The sequence below is a fragment of the Cetorhinus maximus genome, chromosome 9, assembly GCF_964194155.1.
Source record: "Cetorhinus maximus chromosome 9, sCetMax3.hap1.1, whole genome shotgun sequence".
NCBI classification, from domain to species: domain Eukaryota; kingdom Metazoa; phylum Chordata; class Chondrichthyes; order Lamniformes; family Cetorhinidae; genus Cetorhinus; species Cetorhinus maximus.
Genome location: NC_135887.1, coordinates 102,026,667 through 102,040,962, shown reverse-complemented (window position 1 = coordinate 102,040,962; position 14,296 = coordinate 102,026,667).

Below are 14,296 nucleotides of genomic sequence, written 5' to 3'. Positions count from 1 at the left end.
TAAATTAGATGATGCGTTTAACTAAAGGACCAGTGAGCAGAACATGGCTTTGCACAAATATGTCCACTTCTGCTTCCAGACATTATTTATTTATTAAGGAGCATCAGAATTTTTTTTTAACAAAAATACAATGACATGCTCTACTAATCAGTTAGTTATTTCAACAACAGCAACATCTCATTGATTCTGAATCACACAATTCTATAGCCACCTTTTCTTAAATACGTAACCAATAAACAGAAGAAACCTCTTTTTCCAATTTATTAAGTAACCAATCTGATTGTCAATAATAGAAGGAAAAGTTTTCAGTATTCTTTGGTAGCTGTTTTGGGTAATATTATTGCCATGAACAGAACAACCAATAGCTAATAGCAGTTATAGAAGAATGAGAGCAGATGAAATAAGGCTCTATTTGGAGAAGCTTCCCTGGAGGTGTATTGCTGCAGGAGGTGCAGCAAAAAAGAGTTATCATCATCATAGATGAGGGTCACGCTCCTACAAGAAGTGGCATTTATGCCTGGGTAGATGCTCTCATTTATGCTCAATTGAATGCACACTCATAAGATCCATAGGTTGTGTAAAAAAATGCACAGAAGGTTTTCAGGACTCAGAAAAATTGTCACGGTAATAGGGTCACAGGATGCATGCCATAAAAGAGTTCTCAGCTGGTACACCTTCTCTCAGCTGGTACACCTTCTCTGAGTCAGCATCCAAAGCAATCAAGCAGCTGTTCAACTCCTTTTGCATATGCATGTCCATTTTGCTGCACATCAGATATTAGCATTACTGAGATATACTTCTAAAATGTAGGTTGACTTCATTTCAACTGCATCCTGAGAGATCACTTCCTCCTCCCAAAATGGGGAAGTGCATTGAAGAAGCTAAGTTAAGTGGTAAAAGATATATATCACACTCTTATCACAAGGGAAAGCACTAAGGCAAAGAACTAGACATACTTGACTGAAACAAGATGGTTTCTAACAATCCTCCAGTATTTCTAAAAGTAGAATGCTACGGATGCTGGAAGTCTGAAATAAACAGAAAATGCTTGAAATACTCAGCAAGGACCCTGAAGGGTCAGCGACCTGAAACGTTGACTCTGTACTCTTTCCACAGATGCTGCTTGACCTGATGAATACTTCCAATGTTTTGTTTTTACTCCAGTATTTCTAACCTGTTTTCTTCTGTGAAAGCATTTATAGCTTTCCTTTTTAAGAACTTGACTGCCCTCGCAGATTTCCTATTTCCAAAATTTCTGACAGCTTGTATCCCATCCTGTCTCTACTAATCTCTTTCTCTCCAATGACAAAAATCAAAGAACACTCTAAAGGATGTCAAAGTGTTTTGCCCGATTTCCTGGAAATTCTAAAAATTGCTTCACCTTCAGTCTCCATGGAAAATAATATACATATGAGCATATTAAGTACACTTAGTCTAGCTATCTTTCTGTCAAAATATATTTCTATAAAAAATGTCAACATTAAATGTAAGTCTTACTTTCAAATATTATCAATGGAAAAATCATCCAAACAAATCCTGGAATGAGATAAGGTGGCATTCTCACTCCCATTTAGTCTGCTTCCCCCTGCATGATGATGTGTAGGTTGTTATAGTTTTAGGGATACAGGTCCATATAGCCACTTGCTTGCCATCTATAATACCAAGCGCCTTAGGGAAACTTGCCACAAGCAGAAAAATTGTAATGCAGTCTCATGCTGCTGGCTATATTCCATGGGGAAAGTGATGAAAGAGCTGGCCCTGGCAAACAAAGCATCTATCACCTGTTTCATGCACCAGTGAATTATGGATTGAGTAATTTCACATATATCTTCTGAGGTGGCTTGATATGATGCAGTTCAAGGCTGAGGTCACTTTAACAGCCACTAGCATAATTGCTCCTATTGTTGATCTTGTCTAAAGATCTGGTTCCTAGGTAAACTGTGGGTGACAAAGACAGATCTCAAAAAACGATACCTTTCATTTATGTAGCTCCTTTAATGGAGGAAAATGCCTCATAATTGTGCAGGGGTGAAAGCACAAATAGCCACCAAGTCGCCAAAGAAGATATTGAAGGATAGAAATTTGTTTTGGCCTGGTTTTGGGCCCCAGCTCACGCTGTGCAGACAGCCTGTGCCTAATCACATCGGCAGAACTACAAAGTAAAATTGATCACGGGCCATTGATGTGACAAAATACATGAGCAGCGAGCACGAGTCACTAGTGCTTGTTGACCAGCAGCTCATCTCATCAGAGGCGTAAATATCACATGTCCATGAAGTTATTTAAAGGATGTCTACACCTTTTAGAGGAGGGAGTGCACTATAAGTGCAGGAAAATTGAAGGAAACTTGTGAACACAGCAAGGGGAAGTTACAAGGGCAGTCCATTTTTTTTTAGATGCAGCTTTGGATCAGCAAAAGGAGGAATATCCTCTTCATAACAGGAAGGTATCTGCCAAGCTAACCGGCAGCATTAGGCACATGTGTACAGCTACAGGAGCTTCATTACAATTACATGGATGCAATGTTGGAAAAAGATCTCAAGGGCACAGCATACACAAGAAAATTGATTCCTATACACCAAGGCTTTATAAGTGAACTGGGCAGCCCAACAACAAGCTTGCACATGGAAGGCAGGGAGTATGGAGCAGCCTAGTTCTTACTTGGCTCAGGTGGTCTAGCATGGCATTGAGACAATGTGGGCCACCTTGGAGCAAGTGGTCAGCTCTATAAAGAAAGCAAGGGGCTCCCACAGCAATGCAGTCTCTAGCGACAGCTTCAATGTGAGCTTAGACTGTCAACTTAGCTCTGAGATCTAGCATCTCCTCAGTCTTTTAATCCAGAAAGGATAACATGGCTAGGAGCTTCCAAAGCATCAGTATGCTCTTTCACTCGGTTCTCATGCAGAGCAAAGAGTGTGTGTGGAGGCAGAGCCCATGACAGTGGTATTGCGTGTGTGTTATCCTCTCTCAGTACAACATACAATAACAGAAAGATGGAGGATCCCAATTCTCGTTTTCTTGGTATCATCCAGAACAGTCTTGAGACCATTGAATCAGTGTCAGTTTTAAAAAAAATTGTAGTGAGGCCTACAATGAAGAAGCCTCTGATGACAACTTCACTGTGGTTTCAGACCATTACCATAATTACTCTGGAGGTTAGCATCTCTGACTTTTCCTTCATGGATTGAAAGCATAGGTATGAGTGTGGACAGAATGGGTTGGAGATTCTGAAGCATGAGTACACGCACATACACACACTGTTTCACATCACACAAGTGTCAGGCAATGACCATCTCCAACAAGAGAGAATCCAACCATCACCCCTTGATGTTCAATGGCATCACCATCACTGAATCCCCCATTATCAACATCCTCAGGGTTACCACTGACCTGAAACTGAACTGGACTAGCCATATAAATACTGTGGCTACAAGAGCAGGTCAGGGGCTAGGAATCATGCGACGAGTAACTCACCTCCTGACTCTCCAAAGCCTGTCCACCATCAACAACGCATATGTCAGGAGTGTGATGGAATACTCCCCACTTGTCTGGATGAGTGCAGCTCTCACAACACTCAAAAAGCTTGACACCATCCAGGACAAAGCAGCCCACTTGATTGGCACCACACCAACAAACATTCACTCACTCCACCCCCAATGCACAGTAGCAGCAGTGTGTACCATCTACAAGATGCACTGCAGGGATTCACCAAGGCTCCTTTGACAGCACCTTCCAAACCCACGACCACTACCATCTAGAAGGACAAGAGCAGCAGATAGATGGAAACACACCATCTGGAAGTTCCCCTGAAGTCACTCACCATCCTGACTTGGAAATATATCGCCGTTCCTTCACTGTCACTGGGTTAAAATCCTGGAACTCCCTTCCTAACAGCCCTGTGGGTGTACCTACGCCACGGCCTGTAGTGGTTCAAGAAGGCAGCTCACCACAGCTTCTCAGGGCATCTAGGGATGAACAATAAATGTTGGCCCAGCCAGCAAAGCCCTCATCCCATGAGTGCATAAAAAAGAGATTATTGGATATTTGTAAAATAGTTTACAATGCCAATAGAGATTTATTGATTTTGAAAAATGGGATTAGTAAATGGCAAATTTCTATGGTAAGCTTCAACTGAATAGCTGCTCTGATTAAAGTTTGATTCGAGTTACAATGGGCCTTATTCAAAATAATTTTGAAAAATCCATGACAGCTCTGAATAATACCTTTATAACACAAATTTCCCTTCTAAGCCAACACAACTTTATTTGATTACCAAATGTAATTTGGTAATCATCCACATCCACATGCTTTCACTTCACCATGTGCCTCCTTTTGTTCTGGTTAGCAGTGTTGAAAATCAAACCAGAATTGGAATTTATTTGATTACTAAATGTGGAAACTACAGTTTGAAAATGTTTAGTTTCTGACAATTTAAACTATAACATTTGGTATGGCACTATTACAAGACCCTCACCAATGAAAGCAAAAATATTTTTGCATGTATAAAACTAAATTCAGTACAAATTTGGAATTTGCACTGGTAATGACAGAGAAATTGCCAACGCTTTGGGAGTCAGTACATTGTCAAAATAACACAGAAATACAAAAGTTGCTCTCTCTGATTCTACAGATTCTCTCTGATTCTACCCAGAATGCAATCAATGAAAAATGTATAATTTGATGAAAAATTCTACTCTTATACTGTTAGGCTTGCTGTAAAAACCTTTCAAAAAAGTTGCACCTTGTTGAATGAGATGTAACTGGATTTTTTTTTTTAAAGTGTACCAAAATCATAATTACTGTTAAACACCTTCACTGGCCCCAAGAAGCTGATTTTATATTTTGTGGAATGTCAAATTTCTCCATAATAAAAAATTCTACATACTTTTAAAATAATTTTAATTTATTATAGCTTCTATCTTAATCTAGTTATTTCGCTATTTAACATTTAATTAAAAGTAATGGGATTCCATGTTTTTAACTTCTTTGTTTGCTACCTGAGAATGCTTCAATGAGATCAACTGCTACTGACATCGCTGCTGCTGCTGCTGCATGCTGTGAGGTTCCCTTCATTTGATTTAAACTGCCATCAGAAAAAGAGGAATCTGTGCTACAGAGATTGCAAGATCTTTGTGGATAGTTTTCGAGGGTAGCAGACTGTGTTTTTACAAAGCTTGCTGGCAATTTATAACATAGTATATAAAACAAGAAAGGGTAAAGATACAAAAGATATATATATAGAAATCCATTTGCCTACATTGCAAAAATGAAATGTTTTCATTACTTTTCCAAAGTAACAGCCGTTCATGGAAATGTTGTCACAGTTCCCAAGAGGATTAGTATGATTATCATCCAATAAAGTCAGATTTTAATATGGTGGCACCCATAAATTACTAGGAGATGGAAGAAATATTAATCTGTATTATGTTACTAAAAAGTTGGAAATACATTTTCTAATAATGGTTGTAAGCTATGGAACTATCTCTTGGTGCATTTTTATCAAACCAGTTGTTATCTTGTTGCAGTAAGAGAAAAAAGTCTCATACGATATCTGTTCAGCTGTGATAACCAGTTTGTATTGTTGCAGACCGTTTTCCATTATAAAAGCATGCAAAAGTTCACTGGCAGTAAATCCCTCTCCATTTGAAATATGCAATGTTTGATAGCTTTCAGAGATTCTAGGTCGTTGGGAACGACAGACAAAGTTACTGAATGAAATGTGTTATAAATCTACCCAAGTCTGTTATTTGGCTGGCAATAATGCAAAATCCTAATGATGGAAGAGTTTTTGCTGAAGCTTATACAATGTGTACAACTAAATATTCATGGTGGACAACAGATACAAATCACATTCACACATTTTCTTTAGTGGTTTCAGAAAATGACAGAAATCAAATTCCTCCCTTGTTTGTTAGTATTCAGAGCTGAACACAGTACTCAGGCAACCACTACCAATTTCATCAATGACAGCTGGCGTTGTGAAACATCCACATGCTTTCACTTCGCCATGTGCCTCCTTTTGTTCTGGTTAGCAGTGTTGAAAATCAAACCAGAATTGGAATCCAGTTTTGACAAAGGGCATAAACACAGAAGTTTGGTGGTATACCTGGATTTCCAAAAAGCATTCAATAAGGTGCCAGACAAAAGGTTAATAGGCAAGACAAGGACTCGTGGAGTTGGGGATAATATATTAGCATGGTTAGAGGATTAGTTAACTGTGACAGGAAACAAAGAGTAGGCATAAACAGAGCTTTTTCAAGTTAGCAGGCTGTGACTAGTGGAGTGCCAAAGGATCATTGCCGGGGCCTCAGCTATTTAAAATCTATATTAAGGACTCAGATGTAGAGACAGAGAGTAATGCATCTAAGTTTTCTGACGATACACAGCTAGGTGGAAATGTAAGTTCTGAGGAGGACACAGAAATGCTGCAGAGAGATATAGGCAGATTAAGTGAGTGGGCAACAAAATGGTAGATGGAATCTAATGTGGGTAAATGTGAGGTTTTCACTTTGGTCATAATAGAAAAGCAGAATTTTTTTTGGAAAGGTGTGAAACTTGTGAATGTTAATGTTCAGAGGGACTTGGGTGTGCTCGCACAAGTTAGAAAGCAGGTACAGCAAGCAATTAGGAAGGCAAATGGCATGTTGGCTTTTATTGGAGTGCAAGAAATAAAACGTCTTGAGTATTGCTGAAAAAAAGAGACATGCTGTTGAAGCTTTTCATCTTATACTCATCAGGACAAATACGCAAGAATACCAATTGCAAAGGGGACAACAATTTATACTGCATGAGAAGAGTGCACTAATTGGTTAGCAAATGGACTCTGATTAGTAGGGGCATTACCATGGACTTGCATATCAATAGCAATGCTGTGTCCTTGTGCTCATTCGACAGTGCTAGCCTATTTACCAATGTACCGCTCAAGAAAGCCTTAGGCATTTGCACATGACTATATCATGGCGATCAAGATGCACTGTGATTACCTTAATCTGTATTCATTGAACTTATGAACTCAGCAACTTGTGCAGTTGAGTTCAGTTTCACCGTGTGCCCCCAAATAGATGATGTTGCCATGGGATCCCCTCTTGACCCAGCTGTCACAAACATCTTTGTTGGCTTTCACAAGAAATGCATCTTCGATGGAATGACACCTAACTTCATACCCCTTGCATATTTCTGATACCTATACATTTGCTATATTTGAATCTGCAGCTGCATGGAAGAATTTCCTTACACACCTTAGTGGGCTCCACCTTGCGCTCAAATTCACCTATGAAATGGAGCAGTCAAATAAACTCCCTATCCTCGAGGTGCTAGTTGAGAAATCTGACAACGGGTTCTACACTACTGTCTACCGCAAACTTACATTCACCGGTCAATATACCCATTGGGATTCCTGCAGTTCAATGCAACATAAGATTAGCCTTACTGGCAACCTCGTAAACAGGCCTGAGCCATTTGCTCACCGTACAAGCTTGATGCTAAAATAGGGTGCATCAAAGCAGAATAATGGTTATCTGATCAGATCATTGCAAACTCATGAATGGGCATAAGGCCCCCACTTTTGGTCCTCAAAAGTGTCCAGTCAACCTGGCATCACACCAACACTGAAATTCATATATCACATTACTTATTTGTGAAATAGGCAGAATGTCTTTTTGACTTTACGGCGGCATCCTGTTAGTGGAGAATACCATTCGTGTCGCTACTGTATAGTAGCAATGTGAAGTGGCTAGCTTCACTTGGAAGGGTAAGGAGCCTCAAAAATTTGAGCAACAGGTGCATAGTGTGCACATGCTCACAAAAAAAAGACGAAAAGGAAAACGCAAGAGGAGTCTCACAGGCTCAGTCTCCCAAGGGCTAACTTAGAAATGAGAGACAACAGGCATTCCTTAAAAAGCGCAGGACAGTCAATTAAGGGACAATCTCTTAAAATACAGGACAGTTGGCTACACTGCATCATTCACATGTTTCACAGATGGTTTTGGAAATCAAATGCTGTTAAACCAAGAGAATAACCTGTCACTTAAAATAACTAAGCACTGCAGATAGCCTAGACGAATACAGGAAGTGCAGGGACGAAGTAAAAAAGGAAATAAGGAAATCAAAGAGAGGGCATGAAAAAAGATTAGCAAGTAAAGTTAAAGATAACCCAACGATGTTTTACCAATACGTTAATGCTAAAAGGTTAGTTAAGGAAAAAGTGGGACCTATCAGAGATGAAGATGGAAACTTGTGTGTAAATGCAGAGGCTGTGGGAAGGGTTTTGAATGAATATTTTGTCTCCGTATTTACAAAGGAAAGGGAGGATGTAGATATAGTAGTCCAGGAGGAACACTGAGATATTGGACGGGATAGTCATAAAGAGAGAGGAAGTACTCGAAGGGTTGAAATCCTTGAAAGTTGATAAGTCACCAGGGCCAGATGGATTGTTTCCAAGGCTGCTGAAGGAAGTCAGGGAAGAGATAGCAGATGCTCTGAGGATGATTTTCCAATCTTCACTAGATACAGGGGAGGTACCGGAGGACTGCAGAAATGCAAACGTAGTTCCATTGTTTAAAAAGGGATCAAAAGAAATGCTAAACAATTATAGGCCAGTTAGTCTTACATCAATGGTGAGCAAATTAGTACAATCAATCCTGAGAGATAGGATTAACTGTCATGTGGAAAGGCATGGACTAGTCAGGGGTGGTCAGCACGGATTTGTTAAAGGAAGGTCTTGCCTCACACATTTGATTGAATTCTTTGAGGAAGTGACAAGAAGGGTTGATGAAGGTAATGCAGTGGATGTTGTGTACATGGATTTTAGCAAGGCATTTGACAAGGTCCCACATGGCAGATTGGGCAGGAAAGTAAAAGCCCATGGGATTCAGGGTAATGTGGCAAACTGGCTAAAAGGTTGGCTTTGTAACAGGAAACAAAGGGTAATGGTCGATGGATGCCCTTGCGAATGGAAAGTTGTCTCAAGTGGTGTTCCACAGGGCTCGGTGTTGGGACCCTCGCTGTTTATGTTATATATTAACGATTTGGACGTGGACGTGGGGGGCACGATTGGGAAATTTGCAGATGACACAAAGATTGGCCGAGTAGTGGATAGTGTAGAGGTTAGCCATAATCTCCAAAACGATATAGATGGGTTGGTGGAGTGGGCAGTAAAGTAGCAGATGTATTTTAACATAGAGAAGTGTGAGGTCATATATTTAGGGAGGTCAAACAGTTACAGGGATTACAAAGTAAATGGGAATATACTAAGAGGGGTAGATGAAGTGAGAGATCTTGGCGTACAAGTACACAGGTCCCTGAAGGCAGAAGTTCAAGTAGACAAGGTTGTAAAGAAGGCATATGGAATGCTCTCCTTCATTGGCAGAGGTATAGAATATAAAAGTAAGGATATAATGTTGGAATTGTATAAAACACTGGTGAGGCCACAACTGGAGTATTGTGTGCAGTTCTGGTCACCACATTACAGGAAGGGTGTAATAGCTCTGGAGAGAGTGCAGAGGAAGTTTACAAGAATGTTGCCAGGGTTAGAAAAGTGTAGCTACGAGGAGAGATTGGATAGGTTGGGGTTATTTTCCTTGGAACAAAGAAGGCTGAGAGGTGACTTGATTGAGGTGTACAGAATTATGAAGGGAATAGATAGAGTGGACAGGATAAAATTGTTTCCCTTGATGGAGAATTCTAGAACCAGGGGACATAGATTCAAGAAAAGTGGCAGAAGGTGTAGGGGGGACATGAGGAAGAACTTTTTTACGCAAAGGGGAGTGGGTGTCTGGAATTCGCTGCCCAAGTTGGTGGTAGAGGCAGAAACTTTAAACTCTTTTAAAAAGTACCTGGGTCTGCACCTAAAGTGCTGTAGGCTGCAGGGCTATGGGCCAGGTGCAGGAAGGTGGGATTAGAAAGGGCACCTGGGTGTCCTCGGGCTGGCATGGACAAGATGGGCCGAATGGCCTCCTTCTGTGCTGTAACTTTTCTATGGTTCTATGGTTCTAAGTGAATGAAAAGATGCATACATTGAAGAACATAATTGCAACATTTGTAAAATAACATGACCTCAGTTCAGGCATACTTGGGTAAACTGTATCACTGATTTTTACTTTGTGCATTCAGGTAAAAGCAAAATACTGCGGATGCTGGAAATCTGAAATAAAAGGAGAAAATGCTGGAAAACCTCAGCAGTTCTGACAGCATCTGTGGAGAGAGAAACAGTTAACATTACGAGCCCATATGACTCTTCTTCAGAGCTAAAGAGAGGTAGAAATGTGATGGATTTTATACTGTTTAAGAGGGGGTGGATCGGGTGGTACAAGATAGAAGATCGGGGATAGGTGGGAGCTCAAGAGAGACTGACAAAGATATCATGGACACAAGACAAAGGGAATGTTAATGGTAGTGTTAAAGACTAACGAAGGTGCTGATAGTGGCATAGAGGTAAGATAGCAATCGCAGAAGGTGCAACACCTGCCCCTTTACCTTCTCCATCCTCAATGCCTAAGGCCCAAAACGCTCCTTTCAGGTGCAGCAGCGCTTCACTTGCACCTCCTTCAATTTGCTCTACTGTATTCACTGCTCCCGATGTGCCCTATTCTACATTAGGAAGCCTAAACGCAGACTGGGTGACCGCTTTGCAGAGCAACCTCGCTCAGTCCGCAAGCATAGTCCAGGCCTTCCTGTCACTTGCTATTTCTACACACCATCTTGCTTTCATGCCCAAATGTCCGTCCTTGGCCTCCTGTAATGTTCCAGTGAAGCCCAATGTAAACTGGAGGAACAGCACCTCATCTTCCGATTAGGCACTTTACAGCCTTCTGGACTTAACATTGAGTTCAACAACTTCAGACCATGAACTCGCTCCTCGATCTACACCCCTTTTTAAATCAAATTTTTAATTTTTTTACAATGTATTTATTTTTCTTTATTTTTTAATGTTTTAACCCTTTTTTATCCTTTTATCCCAACACTGCGCCCCACCCCCACCCCCGCCCCTGGGTCATCTGTCACTTGTTTCTCGGTTGGGCTTTCACAGAACGCTGACCCTTGTTCTGATATTAACACATTCTGCTATCTTACCCTTACGCCACTATCAGCACATTCTTTAGTATTTAACATTATCATTAACAGTGACTTGTATCCATGACATCTCTGTCAATCTCTACTAAGCTCCCAACTATCCCTGATCTTCTATTTTGCTCCACCTGCTCCACCCCTCTTAAACAGTATAAAATCCATCACATTTCTACTTCGCTTTAGCTCTGAAAAAGTCATACAGGCTACTCAAAACTTTAACTCTGTTTCTCTCTCCACAGATGCTGCCAGGCCTGCTGGGTTTTTTCCAACATTTTCTGTTTTTATTTATATTATAATACAAATTTTAAATGCGAACTGCACTCAGCGCTGCAAACAAAACCACAATTTATCAGCAAATTACAAAGATGCACTGACAGTGACAGGTATTCTATTTAAATATATATTTGGGTAAAAATTAGATAATGATCCAAATTCTTGGTGTAAAGCAAATTACAGGAGGAGATGCATACCAGAATCTGAAACAAAAGCATCACAACATTCAGTTAACTGTTACAGTTAATAGAGTTTAAGTAACCACATTAGTGGGCTATAAACGTTGCATTTTTTTTAGAAGATGCATTAAAATGAACACATTTAATATGCAAAATACCTTTGACTTTTAATTTTCAGTAGGAAATATGATTGTTCAAACAGGAAACAAGCTGTGTTTTCAGAATTTCAGATTATTTCAACTGAAGTGAATGATGCAAGTTAGTGCTATTGATGAGAAAGACCTGTACCAAATAAATAAATTGAAGCAATTACTAACAAGCTTTAAGGCTCTCAGCATGCATGATACAATGCTAAAACTAACATCATTGCAACAATTATCAATATTGTGGTCTTTCACAGCTTGATGTAATAATGATTACTGTGATAGCTCTAGCCCAAGTGCAATTAGTTTGTTACCCTAATGCATTGAAATAAATGTTAATTATGATTGTGATTGTTTGTGCATTCTAAACAGAGTATTTAGAATGAGAATATGTATGGCTGAATTCACATTTTGGCATGAAATATACATTTTTACATTAAAGAATAATAATTATTTAAGTGATACTGTCACTGTATCTTTGTAATTTGCTGATAAATTGTGGGTTTATTTGCAGCACTGAGTGCAGTTCTCATTTAAAACTTGTATTATAGTATACTCAATCTTGGTCAATCAGAGCCTTCTAGTTTGTTGGTCAATTCTGGGATTCAAGCTCAGTACTATGCGCTTGGGAATCAAATTTCTACATTTTGAGTCTACTGAGCTGCTGTATTATTGAGTACTATTGATAATTAATGGGAACCCATCTTCGGACACACTTATCCATTTACTTAGGTTCACATCCTTACCTAACACAAGGGGAACAAATGCAAGGAATGGAATGTGTCAGCTTGCTCATTGGTAACATCCTCTTCTTTGATTGAAAAGGCCAAAGCCCAATGCAGAGGCTTGAACACAAACTCCAAGCTGACACTTTGGTGCTGCAGGAGTGTTACAGTGCCAATAGTGTTGGATGACTCATTAAACCAAGTTTCTCTGCTTGTTCAGGTGAACATAAAAGATACCATCTCTATTCATAGAGCTGGAGAGTTCTCCAAGTAGCCAATATTCATGATGTCATCTAAACATATATCCCTCAATCAATATGGTGAAAAACATATTAAGTGGTTATTCATCTCATTGCTCCTTATGGGTTCTTTCTGTGCACAATCTCATTGGCACAGTTGCCTACATAACAACAGTAACTGTACTCAAAATAATTAATTGGCTTTGAAGCACTTTGTGAAGGTCATCCTGAGAAAGTGAAAGCACTATATTAATGCACATTCTTTCAAGAACTAATTACAAGCCCGAGCATGTCCAGATTCCTTAAACCTTGGGTACAGAATAAAGTTGGCATCTCCAACAGTGGGACCAGCTATCAATTTAAACAATTAGGTATTTCCAATGTAGAAGTTATAGAGTACATGAGGATATATGATTTAATAAAGGAATAAACTCCAATATTAAACCTTTGTTGGAGAATACGCTTTCAAAGAAGGGCAATATAAAAATGTTTTACTAAATTAGCACCATATGACAAAAATGTGCATAATGAGATAATTGAATGATTCACTTACATCCCATAAGACAACATTAAGCCACATTGCAATTGTTGACTTTATGGCACTGAACAGGATGTTAAGGGTGAAGAACACCCCCATTTCTAGAAGATAAATTATTCTATCTCCTGCCTACATATGTCCTCCTGAGCCTGATGTAGGTTGGGAGGTCAAGCATGCCTGCGTGCCTCTAGAGATTTTACCACAGGCTGGTGCTTTGGGCTGGCATAATAGCTAAACTAGAGATGGAAAGCCACAGTAAAAACACTGCTGGCTGAGTATGCAGCAGTACCTACCTACCAGCACTGATCAGAAAAGCAGTTCAAAAGGGAAATAGAGACCTACAGTGACAGCCTTCCCTCTATTATAAAACATACAGGAATCGATGTGGTTATCTCGATATGTAGAAGATATTGCAACTGAAAGAGAAACAGTTGAAATGCTTTGTATAGAAAGTAATCAGCTGGCTTTTTCTTCTTTAATTTGGTGTTCCTTTTAAACCAAAGGATTGAAAAATTCATGACCTATTGTAGACTTACAGAAAAATAAATTGTACCTAGCTGTCTATACATTTCAAGATTATAAGTTTATTTTTTCCTGCTTTTTCTTTAAAGCATACAGGGTGGCACAACTGACAACAAAGTAGTAGGTTAACAACGTGCTTCAGTACTGAATTTGTTTTGAAACTTCAGATGCGTGCTGCACTTAGTTTTCTAGTAGTGCCATAACCTTGGCCAAGAAATGATGAATTAGAAGTAAATCATCATTACCCACAAACAGTTTGTATCCTGCAAATGCTCCCTCTCTCTCAACCAATGTTTTGGCAATGTAAATTAAACACTTAAAGGTCACAGTGATTAATTAAATTAAATAACTCCTCCTAAGATATACTGAGAACTTAGAAACCTTGCTTGGAAGTCAGACATAATCTGCCTGATGAATGCCTTAAATCAAGCATCGTTTGGCAGAGATGCAAAGGATAGTTATTAACTGCCATAAATAACAAAAGGATTCTGAGATAAATCCACAAAGTCAATGACTCTCACTCTTTTCAGACACTGATATGATTTCAACATAAAAATTTGCAAATGGTAGAACAGCCAATTAAACAATCAAAGTATAAACCAATCTTTTT